At 38.2% G+C, this 14,227-nt stretch overlaps 1 non-coding gene across 1 annotated transcript; it reads right to left on the minus strand.

Annotated features, from left to right (window-relative positions):
* Nucleotides 1-7,132: 7,132 nt before the first annotated feature.
* On the minus strand, nucleotides 7,133-7,210 carry TRNAF-AAA (transfer RNA phenylalanine (anticodon AAA)). Its single transcript is given in 2 exon segments — nucleotides 7,133-7,168; nucleotides 7,174-7,210. It is a non-coding gene; the product is annotated as a tRNA-Phe (tRNA).
* Between the last annotated feature and the right edge of the window lie 7,017 nt (nucleotides 7,211-14,227).

Below are 14,227 nucleotides of genomic sequence, written 5' to 3' on the forward strand. Positions count from 1 at the left end.
TAGTCACTTCTTCTGCAGTTGGCAGAATACTTTCATGATCTTAACCATTTATCATGGTGTCTGGTTTATCATAGGTTCTTAGAGGTATTGGTTGAATGAATTCTCACAAAAGATGGTCTCATTTTTGTCTTCAATTCTTTTGGGTTTTTAAATCCACACTATTTTTATTAATCAAACTTTCTCATTCCAAACTCTCTCCACCCCTCCCCTTGCAAAGAGGAAAAACTATGCTATACAGAGCTCTCAACGTGAGGGAGCAGGGTAGGAGACATGCCTGACAGCCCTTCTGAGACTTGGCGAATGCAGGTTTCAGACAGGAGCCGGAAGTCTCTTGAGAGAGAGAAAGTTCAATGTAGATGGAAGGTCTTCCTGATTCTCATTTGTGTTGAAGTGGTGTGTATTGGAAGGTTGTTCTGTCAATGGCTGCCAGCTAGAATCTGGTGATGATTTGACTCTGAAAATATTCAAAGGAGTGCTTGCAGAAGGAGTCAGGAATTACCTAACTGCTTCTTCAGACTGGACAAACACACTACTTTTTGGACTGCACTCATGACTTTCCCAAAGGGACATTGTCACATAATGTTTGCACAAGTGCTTCCTATTTGTAACTTTGCCAGAACTGTGTTCTCTGTGATTCTGCTTACATACTCAAGACTCCTCGAGTTGCCAACGTTCAGACATCACTAATGACCTCACTAATGCCATTTTGATAAACCATTTACATCATCGCTTCTCTCATATCTTGTTCTTGACGCATATCAGAATGTCTGTACTGCGTTTTCCCCACGTCCTTCATTTCCCACGTACCAGTTGGAAGTGTTTTTTGAGTTATTAGTGTTCTGTACTTTTAATTCCCTTTTGGCTAGAACCCAAATGTTTGGTTTGCTAGATCACGAGTCTTGCACCTTGGCAAGAAAAATTCCGCTAAAGGCACAATAATGTGAGTATTGCTTATTCAGAGGTCCTGCGTAGTTCATCCCGCTGCCTCGCTGTGACTTCGAGAAGAGTCCCCTTTCTTCCCTGTGCTTCCATGAAGTGAAGACCGCCAGTTCACCTTGAGCGGTATCTGCAACTGCTGTCCTTTCTTGTCCCATTTCTAGCTAATGTCACTTCCACCGTGATTCTCTTTTATGGGTTCCAAGTCACCTATTCTCTGCAATTGGCTAAGTTCCTATTAGAAATCGCTTCTGCCTCAGATCACTGTCACCTCATGGTCCGCTGGTCCTGATACCGACTTTACTTTTTCAGATTCCTGAATGGCAACTTTATCTGGACCTCTGAGCTGTGTGCTCCTTAACTTTGGTCTTATTAAACTTGCCGTTTCATGCCGATACAGTTCATCCATGTCCGATTCATCTGAGAAATTCCTGTAAGAAAATTGGTCTGAGACTAGTAAAAGGGGAGTTTTGCCCTTAGTTCTTCACTCAGCTGTTAGCTCTTTTGTTCTGTTTGCCAGGTCCTTTCTCTAAGTAGCCAGAAACAAAACAAAACAAAACAAAAATTAACTAGCTTTCTTTATCGTTGAACGTTTAATATGCAGATGTACGTTTTGAACACTTCGAAGGGTATACGCTGGGTAGCTCCAGGAGCCACTTTTTGGTTCCCTTTAAATTTCCCATCCCCAGCTTTATGGGTGCATCATAATTACTCTGAAGTGGTTTCTCATCCCTGGCTGCCTGTTTGAATCATCTGGGGTGCTTTAGAAAATAAAAAAGATGACCCAACCTCCTTCCCTTCCAGATACACTGAATCAGAATCTCTAGGGTGTGGGAAGTGGGTGTTTTTAAAAGTGCAATTGTAATGGAGAACCGTAGTCAGCATGCTGTAGCATTTCCCCTGGTGGCTGTTAGTAGCTTACTGTTTAGGGTAAGGATGCATATTCCCACTTAAGGACAAAGTGAAAGAGGAAATATGTAGCCCCAGGTGCTCCGGGTTGTCACCTCCTGACCAACCTTAGGCTGAAGGACAGTAAAGCAGAGAAGGTGATCTCTGATGACATCGTCAAGCCACTGAATCAGTTAATCCAGAAACTTGCCACCTTTGGGCTTCCTATCATGTGAGAAAATAAACTTCTCAGCCAAGAAACTGGGATCAAGAGATTAAAATGACTTCTGGAGGAAACTGAAACCCAAATCTTAGAGTTCAGTGTTCTTTCTGCGTACTCTCTGCAGACACCTCTCAAGAAATCAGAGAGTATAAAAGAAATGGGAAAGCAGTACCTGCTCCTAAGAAAGGCAGTCTCTTTGAGGGAGATGAAACACAGCTGTTGGAAACCTTCTCAAACAGTCACTGTAGCAAGCTCTCACGGTGCGTTAACGTTTACGAAGAATTTTGACATCTATCATTCCTTTTAATCCTCAAACTCTTAGGAAGGATGTCATTACACCTACTTCATGACAGGCTGAGAGGGGATTTACTATTTGTCCGAGATGATCCAGTTGGTAACCCTGCTGGGAGCTGACCCAGATCTTCAGACTCAAAATCCAGGGTCTTTTCCTTGCTCTACCTCTAGCTCTGAACGGTCTTTTTGTTCTGTAATTCCGTCATCTCTTCCTTACCAGGATACGGAAACACAAGGATTCAGGAGAGAGGAAAGCTATCCTGTCCCCAGGAGCAACACTGACTTGGCATACAGACCAGTCTATATGGGGAATGGTGGACTTCTGTCTGGAAGGTGGATGAAGTCCATGGAAATTGTTATGTTTAAGTGAGGAAAGTTTTGTTTTGGGAGATAAGAGTCTAGTGTTTCTGGGGAGGATTTAGTCTGGGTTAAATGGTTCAAGATTACCCATCAGTGGGAACTGGGTTCAGCTGTGGGAGCAGGCGGTACACTCCTGTTTTATTCCTATATTATTGTTTATCTTGTGCACTTTTGTTACATCTTCTGGATACAATAGCCACATTCTTGATATACATAGACGGTCCTGTCATCTGTGTTCTGGAGTTTTCTGCTCTTTTCTTCCATCTCCCAAACTCAAAGTAAACCGATTGCCTCCATCTCTAAACTAAACTGCTTCTGTGACAAGTTTTCTCCCAACTCCCTGCAGGACGAAAAGAACAGTCTAGCAGTCTTCCTCTTGTATTGCTCATAATTCTGGGAAGATAGTAAACCAATTAAACAGTGCAGCTGTACAAACATTCCAGCTATAATCTGTGAAGTTCAGATCGTGAATACATGTTCATTGTCTTCTTTCCCCATATGGAATCTCATTGTTTCTCTTAATTGTATTTTTAAAATGTGTTTATGTAAGATGGAATGTTCTTCAGCGAGTTAAAGTAAATTTAAGCTACACTTGAAATCTTGAACTAAAGTTTTTGAGGGGAAAACATTTTGGGGAGAAAAAATTTTTTAGAATATATAATAGTTTTGGGGAATACATGACTAGATTTCTGAGTCTAGTAGCTTAGTCTATGTCAGCATGAGATTCCTCTTCTGTTTCTCAGTAGTTATTAGTGGGGGCACCTCTTCGGGTGGGTGCTTAGCTGAGTAACCTGTGTCACTCTGCTAAAGGTGCCATCATTGCAATGAATGTGAGCATTTACTATACAGCAGATCCTATTTCAAGCCCTTTACATGAGTTACGCTATTTAATCTTCAAAGTGACCTGGTGATGGGCTTACAGTTACTGGGGCTCCCATTTTGCAAATAAAAGGTAACAAACGTATAGAGAGGTGAGTAAATTGCTCTGTCATCTTGCAAGCTGGTGTTTAAATCTAAGCATTTTTGACTTCAAATCTATACTTTTAACCACAGTATTCTATTACCTTCCTTCAAAAGGAAACAACCCATTTGATTTTCTCTTCAGTGACCTCTTTCTTCATAGAACCCCTAACTAGCTGACCATCCGACTGGTTGAACAGGCTTCAAGTGACAATGACACAGTTTTCTGTATTGCATTACCAAAAAGCAGACCAGGAGAAATCATTTCTTGGAAGCAATCGGAAAAAGAAAGAAATTGTGAAGCTCTTCTTGAAACATGTGGACAAGATTTCCTGTTAACTTTCTTTTTCTTTCCCCTGATTGTTGAACTGCTTTCACTTTGCATGTAATCAAAAGTAGAACCATCTGCTGAACATTCCATATTCCGTACTTCTGACTTTCCCGCCGCCTCCTAGAAAATGATTCATTGGGTCTCAAGGACAAATCTGTTTTTTTCCCCCAATTCATACTCGTAACTCTCTAGGAAGTGACAAATTTTCAAACGAGCTGCTCCAATTGGTTACGCGTTTGTACGCTCTGCTGTGTTAGGAATGTCTCTTTGTTCCTCTGTAGAAGACGTGCAGTGAGTTACTGGTGGCTAACGACTGAAAGGAGTAGACGTCTATTTTTTGGCGTTTCTTTGTTAAGATGTAACTTTTCCAAGGTGCATATTAGATACTTCAGGGATGGAGACACAGAAAGTAAATGGCTTTTCAAAGCTCATGCATTTATAGAGCCAGAGCTGGGGTCACCGTTTTAACCTAGAAGACTTTCAGTGAAATTTCTCTCCCTCTCTCGTGCTAATTACACTGTGATCATTGCAGATGCCAGTCACGTGGGAAAGTGCTTCGAAGCATTGTGCCTCTTTGAGGGCTTGTGTGTGTTTATTTGTGGAAATACACCGAATATGAGACCGAGGAACTCCTGCTCTGGCTTCTGTCAAATTCTGATCAATGTAACCAGGGACGCTAAAGCTTTAAGAAGCTGAGTCATGCCAGCAGGAGAGAAAAGAAACAGGAATGCTAATCAGCTCATTTGCCCCTTAGGTAAGAGTTGCTTCACTGAGCTCTTATTTCTACGTTTCTTGGAGGAATGCTGCCGGAAACATTCTCATGAACACTGATGCCACGTTTGCAGTGGGAATGTCGTCAGGGATGCTGCCTACATCATGGCTCAGCGTTTCGTTAGAATCCCACTTGAGAAATCCCATTTAGCCCTCGGAGCTAAGAAAAGTTCTGCTTCCTCTGTATTTCTCCCCTTTTGAAAATGAAAATCAACCGTACTTTCCTTTTCCCTTTGCCTACCTTAGAAAAGTGAATTATATAGACATTTAAGATCTGGAGACTTCCTGTACTCCCTCCCTTAAATTTTCTGGGGAATGATTTATTATTGTTGGTAGTTGGAACAAAGGAAAACAGAGCATTGCTCACCACCCAGTTCTACAAGGGCTGAGTCATAACCCACTGCAGTTGCCCACCGACAGTACACCTCGAATTCAGGATGAAAACCAGGATGGGCTGCTGTGTGCTCTGAGTAAATAGATCTTTATATAGTTGGTTGTGTATCTCAGGAAGAATTTCGGGGACCTTAGATTGTTGCATCTTCCCATACACAGAAAAGCACTTAACTCATTAAACGTGAGGTACCTGTTCTTTGTGATCAGCAGTAATGTTTCACTAAGATACTGCATGTGTTTCCAAGCCCCCAAAATTCGTACGTAAACTGGCTCCTCCCCTGCCTCTTTGGAGCAGTTCCCATGGAACCACTGAGAGGCTATTTCTCTGGCCATAGTCTTCAGAAAGTCCTTGAATAAAACTCAGACTCAGAACTCTCATGTTGTACATTTTTTAAGTCAACAATAGTTTGCTATTTTTCTATATGTATTTTTGTTGGGTGTTGCTTAAAATTCTTTGTGAGATTTAGTTGGGATATAAAATATCTATAAATTGAATTTGTTGTGAGAATAACTAGGTGAGAAATGGGCTTTGTCCTTTATCTTGTTCCTTTTATTAAAAGAATTTTGTTTTCTTCTGTTAGGGAGGAAACCCTTTTTCTCTACCCTCTTAGGTTTATTGATTGTGGGTGTGCAAGTTAAACTGGCAAAGATAGATTAGCAGAGAAAGGACAGACTTGTATTCATGTACAAACAGGAGTGTTCACAGAAAAATGTAACTCAAGGAGGCAGTTAGAACTGGGGCAAATATACCATCTTCCTTGGGGGAAAAATGGAGGAGAAGGTTACTTATAAGAAAATAAATGACTTTTAGGAAAGAGAAATATGGGCCCTTAAAAGGAGAGATGAGAGGTGGGGTTTTGTGATGTTTGTTTAGTCAATTTCTTATCCTGGTGCCAACTTCTTGTCTCTTGACACAGGAATCAGTCTTCCCTGGTTATTTCTTCCAGGGGGGCAGTTTATGACAGATGGATTCTTCTAGGAGGTTCTGCTTTTTAGGCAGATACGAGGAGTTGAGAAAAAAACAACTAAAAACAAAAATCCTTGTCCCCATAATGTGTTCTGACTCTTTCCACCTCCAAAGAAGACTGACCTCAGGAAGGGAAGTTAATCTGGGTGGATCACTTGACATCACAAAGTTGGTTTGTGGGTTAGAGTGGGCTCCAGGGATGTATTTATTTTCCAGGTTTTAGTCAAATCTGATAGTTTAACATACCCTTTCTAGGCTGGTTATGGTGTTGTACCGTTAGGTAACATTTCTGAAGTGCAGGGTTGATGTTCTGATTTTTTTCAAACTCTGTTTCTCTGGCCCAACTCACCCCACAAACTTTGAGGATTAGAGTAGTTCCTGACATCTCATCTCCTGTTTTTAAGTTGTAAATGTATCCTCCCTTTTTGCTTCACATGACAAATTTGTGCTCATTTTATGTCAATCAACACTTTTTTGAATAAAAACTACTACTACTTAGCACATCTCACGTTAGGGTAGAGCATTCATTTTTATTGAAGGAGGTGCTTGTCAAAAGGAGGAACACTGGGGTACATGTATCTTTTCAAACTAGAGTTCCCTCTGGATATATGCCCAGGAGTGGGATTGCTGGGTCATAGGGTAAGTCTGTTTTTAGTTTTTAAGGAATCTCCATATTGTTTTCCATAATGGCTGCACCAACCTACATTCCCACCAACAGTGTAGGAGGGCTCCCTTTTCTCCACACCTTCTTCAGCATTTATTATTTGTGGACTTCTGAATGATGGCCATTCTGACTGGTATGAGGTGATACCTCACTGTAGTTTTGATTTGCATTTCTCTAATAATTAGTGATGTTGAGCATTTTTTCATGTGCCTGTTGGCCATTTCTTTCTACTTTTTTGGTGGGGGTGGGGTGGGTAATTAGGTTTATCTATCTTTATTTATTTATTTATTTATTTATTTATTTATTTATTTATTTATTTATTTATTTATTTATTTATTTATTTAATGGAGGTACTGGGGATTGAACCCAGGACCTTGTGCATGCTAATTTAAGCACACACTGTACCACTGAGCTATACCCTCCCCCACCCTGTTGGCCATTTGTAAGTCTTCACTGGATAATTGCTTGTTTAGTTCTTCTGCCCATATTTAGATTGGTTTGTTTGTTTTTTTCCTAAGTTGTATGAACTGTTTATATATTCTGGAAATTAAGCCTTTGTCCATCTCATCTTTTGCAAATATTTTCTCCCATTCTGTAGGTTGTCTTCTGGTTTTGCTTATGGTTTCCTTTGCTGTGCAAAAGCTCATAAGTTTAGTTAGGTCCCATGTGTTTATTTTTGCTTTTATTTCTGTTTCCTGGGTAGACTGCCCTAGGAGAACATGGCTTAGATTTATGTTGGATAATGTTTTGCCTCTGTTTTCTTCTAAGAGGTTTATAGTGTCTTGTCTTATGTTTAAGTTTGTAAGCCATTTGAGTTTATTTTGTGTATGGTGTGAGGGAGTGTTCTAACTTAATTGATTTGCATGTGGCTGACCAGTTTTCCCAACACCATTTGCTGAAGAGACTGTCTTTAATCCATTGTGTAATCTTGCCTCCTTTGTCAAAGATTAATTGACCGTAAGTCTGGGTTTATTTTTGGGCTTGTTTTGTTTTTGTTTTAACCAGGCTTTCAGGCTCCTAATTACTTTATTCCTGCCAAGGTTAGAGAGTTCAATACTAAAATAGAAGTTAATTCAAGTACACAGAATTTGTTGAATCAAAAATATGTAGTATCTTATAAAACTGTGTTGTGAGTATTACCAAGTCCAAGGTACGTTCCCAGTCTATTTTATGTCTCAACTGGTATCTTGGTTTTTACCAATTATTTCCTATTTGTTCTACAGTAGCTTCCTAATTTATCATTATGCTATTTTCTTGCCTCCCTGCAACCAATTCGTTTGTCCTGCAGTGTGGACAGTGTGCTCTTCTAAAAGTAAGATAGATCATTAAGGTCAAAACTCTTTCGTAGTTATTCACAGCTCTTAGATTAAAACCCTAACTTCTCAATATGGCCCCACAAAGCCCAGTATGACTTTGGCCCTGCCCAGTATCTGTGACCTCTTCTCTTATCCCTTGCTTGCTGCTTTCCAGCCACTCTGGCCACTCTTCTCTTCCTACAGTTCTTGCCTTGGACTTTTGTACAAGGTGTTTCCCATGCCTGGACTGTCTTTGTCCAGATTTTCTCATTTGCTGGATCTCGTCATTTGAGTATAATCTTCTGAGGGAAACTCTGACCACTTTCTCTAAAGTTACCCTCTCCCACCCTATCCACTCACATTGTCTTGTTTTACTTTTTTCCATGTCATTAATCACTGTCTGAAATTATTTACTTACTTATTGTCCATCTCAACAGAATGTAAACTCAGTAAGACTAAGACACTGTCTACTTTATTCTCTGCTGGGTCTTACTTCCCTAGTATGTACTTCCCTGTATGTACTCATTGGCTGTATTTGTTGAATCCATCATGTCAAATAGAAAAAAAAAAACACCTTCTAAATAGAGTGATAGGTTTTCTAATCAAATAGTCAATTAATGGAGCAGATGTGGAAAACTGGTTTTGAATTAATTTTATATAAATATTTTGAAAGCAGTTTTATTCCACTACTTGGGCAGATATTCACAGATAAATTTTTAAACTTTTGAGATAAGCATAAACTTTGAGAAGAGTTGGAAGTACAGTACAAGCATTTTTTTCCCTGAATCATTTGGTAGTATGCTGCTCACTCTGAACACTTCCATGTGTATTTCTCACTAACAAGGATATTGTCTTACGTAAACAAATTTAACAACCACATCAGAAAATTTACATGTATGCATTGCTGTGGTGTATTCCTCAGCATTCATTCAGATTTCATCCATTGTACCAATAATGCCACTTATGGCAGAAGGATCCAGCAGAATCACTTGTTGAATTTAGCTGTCATCTCCCCTCTTTTTTATAAATTGAAGTACAGCCAATTACAGTGTGTCAACCTCCAGTGTATAGCACAATGTCTCAGTCAAGCTGTCATCTGTCTTTACCTTCCTTCACTTTGAAACAGTTCTTTAGTCTTGATTGTCATAATCTGGACACTTTTGAAAATAAAAGGCCAGTTATTTTGAAGAGTGCCCTTATTTGGGGTTGTCTGATATTGCCTAAAGTTTAGACTCAATTGTGATTCTGTCGGGAATTTGCCAGAAGTGATGCTAAGTTGTTCCTTTTGTGTGGCATGTGATTTTGATTTGTCCCATTGCAAATGATTGATTTTTTTATTAAGGTGGTGCCTGCCAGACTTTGCCCACTGTAAAATTACTGTTTTTCATAGTAATAAGCAAGTATTTTGTGGGGAGGTACTTTAACACTATATGAAATATCTTTCTGCACCAAACTATCAATTTATCTATTTACTTAAATAGTACTGTTTCCTACTTTATTCAATGGATTATACTCCATTACTGTCTGTATTTGATACAATCCTCAAATTGCTCCCAGTTTGATCAGTAGAAGTCTGCTGAAGCTGGTTTCCTTGTCCTTCTAATATACTTTCATCCTCCTTTGTGCATATCCTTGCTCTCTGGCATAACAAGATGCTCCTGGCCCATCTTGTACTTTTCCCTGCTTCAATTATGTGCACATAAGGCTCCAGGGAGCCTTAATTTCTTTTATTGGACAATGGTAATTAAAAGCCAAGATCTGGACCCTAGGTGTGTTCGTTGTTACTGAGGTGTCATTGCTTCCAGGCCCTCTCAAGGTGCAGATCTAGGGAATCAAACTGTGTATGTATATATACACACACATATGTATGTATGTGTATGTATGTATACATATATAAAATACATGTATTTATATCTAAATTCCTATATGCATATATGTCTGTCTCTCTATATATATCATTCTGTCAGAATTTATAAATTCAGTTTGTCCAATGCCATCTTCCCTACCGTATCCTAATCTACCCCACTGGGTGACTCTGTACATATAATGACTTATGATGACTTCATCAGCCAGCTGTACCCCAAGTCTAGTCTGGCCTTTGATTACAAATAAAAAAAAAAAAATCCCACCTGTAATGGGGATAATATACATTGTCTGAGAAAAGCTGTGGGTGGATGAGACATTTGGGAGCAGGATAGGGGAAAAGATTGAAAAACATATAGTCAATATTAAATGGATGCATAATAAAAGGTTTTCATAACTATCATCGTACTCTATTTGTTAAAACTTACAAGAAAGTAACACCCTTTCCCCATCTCCCCCATCTGGATTCAGAGAGTCACTACTTCATGCTTTTGCTGCCCTTTTAGCTAAGATAAGTTTCTCGATGCTCTTCAAGTTTGTACCAATTTGTTTGCTTGTTATAGATATTTATCATCTTATATGCTTATGATATATGATGTAGTTGTATAAAAATAGGATCAACTTATAATCTGGGAATAGGTGAAATGAGATGTTTAACAGTTTCAGGCTTCCTCAGTAAAAATCCATGCCAGAACATCTCGCACCTGGTAAATACTGAGCGACTGACGGGGAGAACAGTGAGTATTTGAGCAGTCAGAAGTGAGGTGCCCAGAAAAGTGAGATATCAACTCTGCCTGGTGACTGGGGAACAATTCCAAATGCAACCTTAGTGTTTTCACAAGCTGACGTGACTGCAAATTGACCATAAAATATTAAAGCCCACTTTTATATCAGGGAACATGGGAAACTATGGTAATTATGAGGGGAGAAAAGGATCAGCTCTGGGACGAGAGAAGCTCGTATGGGGGAGAGCCGGAAGTGTTTGGCTGGTTCTTCTGGTGGCGGAAAGAAATTCCTGCCTTGAAGGCAAGGTAAAAACAACACACGTTGCCAATTAAATACTCATTCTGAAGTTTAGTCTTGAGCAAGATTCCAGGTTGGTTTGCTGAAATGATTAAGATCACAATTAATTTAAAATAAAACCATTGTACCTGTTGGTCTTCATAGTAGACACCTTTTTGAGACTCAGATCAAAATGTCCACCATTTTCCTGTCTTTTGCTCTCCAACTCGCCAGGAAAACCTGAAAAGCAGTTGCTTTTTTTGTTCCAGAAGGAAAGGAAGCGAATGGGGAAAACACTATTTGCACTAAAGGAAGTTTTTGCTTAATTTTCAACCTCATTTTAAAGAAAGAAAGAAAAAGATTTATATATAAAAAAAAAGACCCATAAGAAACTATGTTGAGGTCACTGAATAGTTTAATTAAGGTTCATTGTTATTTCATTTTAATGATTTCAATTGTGATATAGATCATTAGTTTTCTTAGTTTTTTTGTTGCAGTCATATTGCTTTATAAAGTAATGCTATTAAACTAATGTTCTGCAACATACAGGAGTTGGTTTATTCTGGCTTTTAATGTCTCTGGAAAGATTGAGTTTGGTAAAACTGTTCTTTTACCTCTGAATGGTACTATGGCTTGAGAAAAATAGAGAAACCCAGTGGAAATAAATCCATCTTGGCTATAAGCTTAATTTTATTATTTATGAAAAAAGATTAGGTTAAAATTCTTTGCCTTTTTTTTCTTATTCCGATGCTGTTGTAAATACTGTAAGTGGTCATTATCTAGAGTTCAGGATTTTTTTTTCCCCCCTTGATGGATGAAGATGGAGCAAAGGTAAAATTCACATGTTGTCGAGGCCAATAACTGCATGATTCTCCTTTGCCACTAGATGTCTCTGTATAGATGTTCGTTCTACCTGAGGGGCTTTCTTTAGAAGATACCAATAAAATCAGATAGATGTTAGCTACTCCTACGGTGCCTTTCCCTTCTCTAATTCAGCACCCTGGTTACTATCAGATGCTTTTCCCATTCTGGAGGATTAATTCCAGAGTACTGGACAGGACTTGAACTAAACAAAAAGTGAGTAAAATTAGGCTTAGTCATTGCTCCAAATGTGTACATCTATTAACTCCTCATCCTAGAAAATGTGAGAATCCTTATAGATAGTTTTACAGACAACTTTCAAATAAGCATGCTAAAATGAGGACGGGCTTGGGTTTGAATTTGATAATCAAAGTGGTGGATAATTTAAAATTACATTTGATAATATGTTTGTGTTTATATTTTGAGTATGGTGTTCTGGGAATCAATGCAGTTTCAATAATGGACATATCAATAATATTCACCCACAGAGATGGGAGTCTTTGAGATTTCTTAAACAGCTGCTTATAACTCGTCTTTTTTCCGTACTTGGCAAAGATCAACCATGTCAGCTACCAGGACAGTCACATGATAGGTAAACCTGAGCTCATTTCTTCATAAGTTTGTCTGATTTCTAGTTCTCAGTTTATCTGCAAAGGAGGGGCTAACTGAATGTTTGATTCAAAACATTGACAGAAATAGAACAAAAAAATCCTTAAAATTTGTATGGAGTCACAAAAACCCCTAAATTACTAAAGCAATCTTAAGAAGGAAGAACAGAGCTGGAAGCATCACACTCTCCCTGATTTCAAACTGTATTACAAAGCTATAGTATTAAAACAGTACGGTGTTAGCATAAATGAAGACAGATAGATCAACGGAACAGAATAGAGAGACCAGAAATAAGCCATATATGCTCAGTTACAACAAAGGAGCCAAGAATATGCAGTGGGAAAAGACAGTCTCTTCAAGAAATGGTATTGGGAAAATTGGACAGCCACATGGAAAATAATGAAACTAGACTACTGTCTTATACTGTACAGAAAAATTAACTAAAATGAATTAAAGATGAATATAAGACCTAAAACCCTAAAACTCCTAGAATAATACATAGGCAGTAAGCTCCTTGACCTTGGTTTCAGTGATGGTGTTTCAGATCTGATTTCAAAATCAAAGGCAACAAAAGCAAAAGTAAACAAATGGGATGACAGCAAATGAGAAAGCTTCTGCACAGCAAAAGAAATCATCAACAACATGAAAAGGTAGCCTACTGAATGGGAGAAAATATTTGCAGATCATATTATCTGAAAAGGGTTAATATCCAGAATATATAAAGAAGGCAAACAGTTCAACGGCCAAAACAAAATTCAGTATGACGGTTATAATTTATAAGACCCTTTCTGGGCAAATTTGGCAATATATATAAAAAGACCTTTTATATATTTATGTCCTTTGACTAATTATTCTTCTAGGAATTTATTGTATGGATGTAACCAGAGATTTCCCAAGATTTATGTGTTAATCATTATGCTATTTATAACATTAAAAATAAAATAACCACAAAAGATACTGTTTGAATATGTTATCATTGGTCCAGAAAAACCCAAAACAAAACAAAACCCAGTCTGATTAAAAAATGGGCAGAGGACTCTGAGAAAAACTATGACACTGATGAAAGAAACTGAAGATGACACAGATGGAAATATACACTGTGTTCTCTGATGTGAAGAATCAATACTGTTAAAATGACCATACTACCCAAAGCAATATACAAATTCAATGTAATCCCTGTTAAGTTACCAACAACATTTTTCACAGAACTGGAACAAAAAATGTTAAAAAAAAAAAAAAAGTTAAAACACAAAAGACCCTGAATAGCCAAAACAATCTTAGAAAGAACAGAGCTAGGGGAATCATGATCCTTGACTTAAGACCATACTACAAAGCTACAGTAATCAAAACAGTATGTTACTGGAACAGAAACAAACACATAGATCAATGGAACAGGATAGAAAGTCCAGAAATAAATCCACACACTTATGGTCAATTAATCAACAACAGAGGAGGCAAGAATATACAATGGAGAAAAGACAGTCTCTTCAATAAGTGGTGCTTGGAAAACTGGACAGCTACCTGTAAAAGAATGAAATTAGAGCATTCTCTAACACCATATACAAAAATAAACTCAAAATGGATTAAAGACCTAAATGGTAAGACCAGAAACCCTAAACTCCTAGAAGAAAACATAGGCAGAACACTCTTTGACATAAATTGAAGCAATATTTTTTTGAACCAGCTCCTAGAGTAATGGAAATAATAGGAAAAATAAACAAATGGGACCTAATTAAACTTAAAAGCTTTTGCACAGGAAAGGAAACCATAAACAAAACAAAAAGACAACCTACAGAATGGGAGAAAATAT

Source organism: Camelus bactrianus, chromosome 34 (assembly GCF_048773025.1).
Source record: "Camelus bactrianus isolate YW-2024 breed Bactrian camel chromosome 34, ASM4877302v1, whole genome shotgun sequence".
Taxonomy (NCBI): Eukaryota; Metazoa; Chordata; class Mammalia; order Artiodactyla; family Camelidae; genus Camelus; species Camelus bactrianus.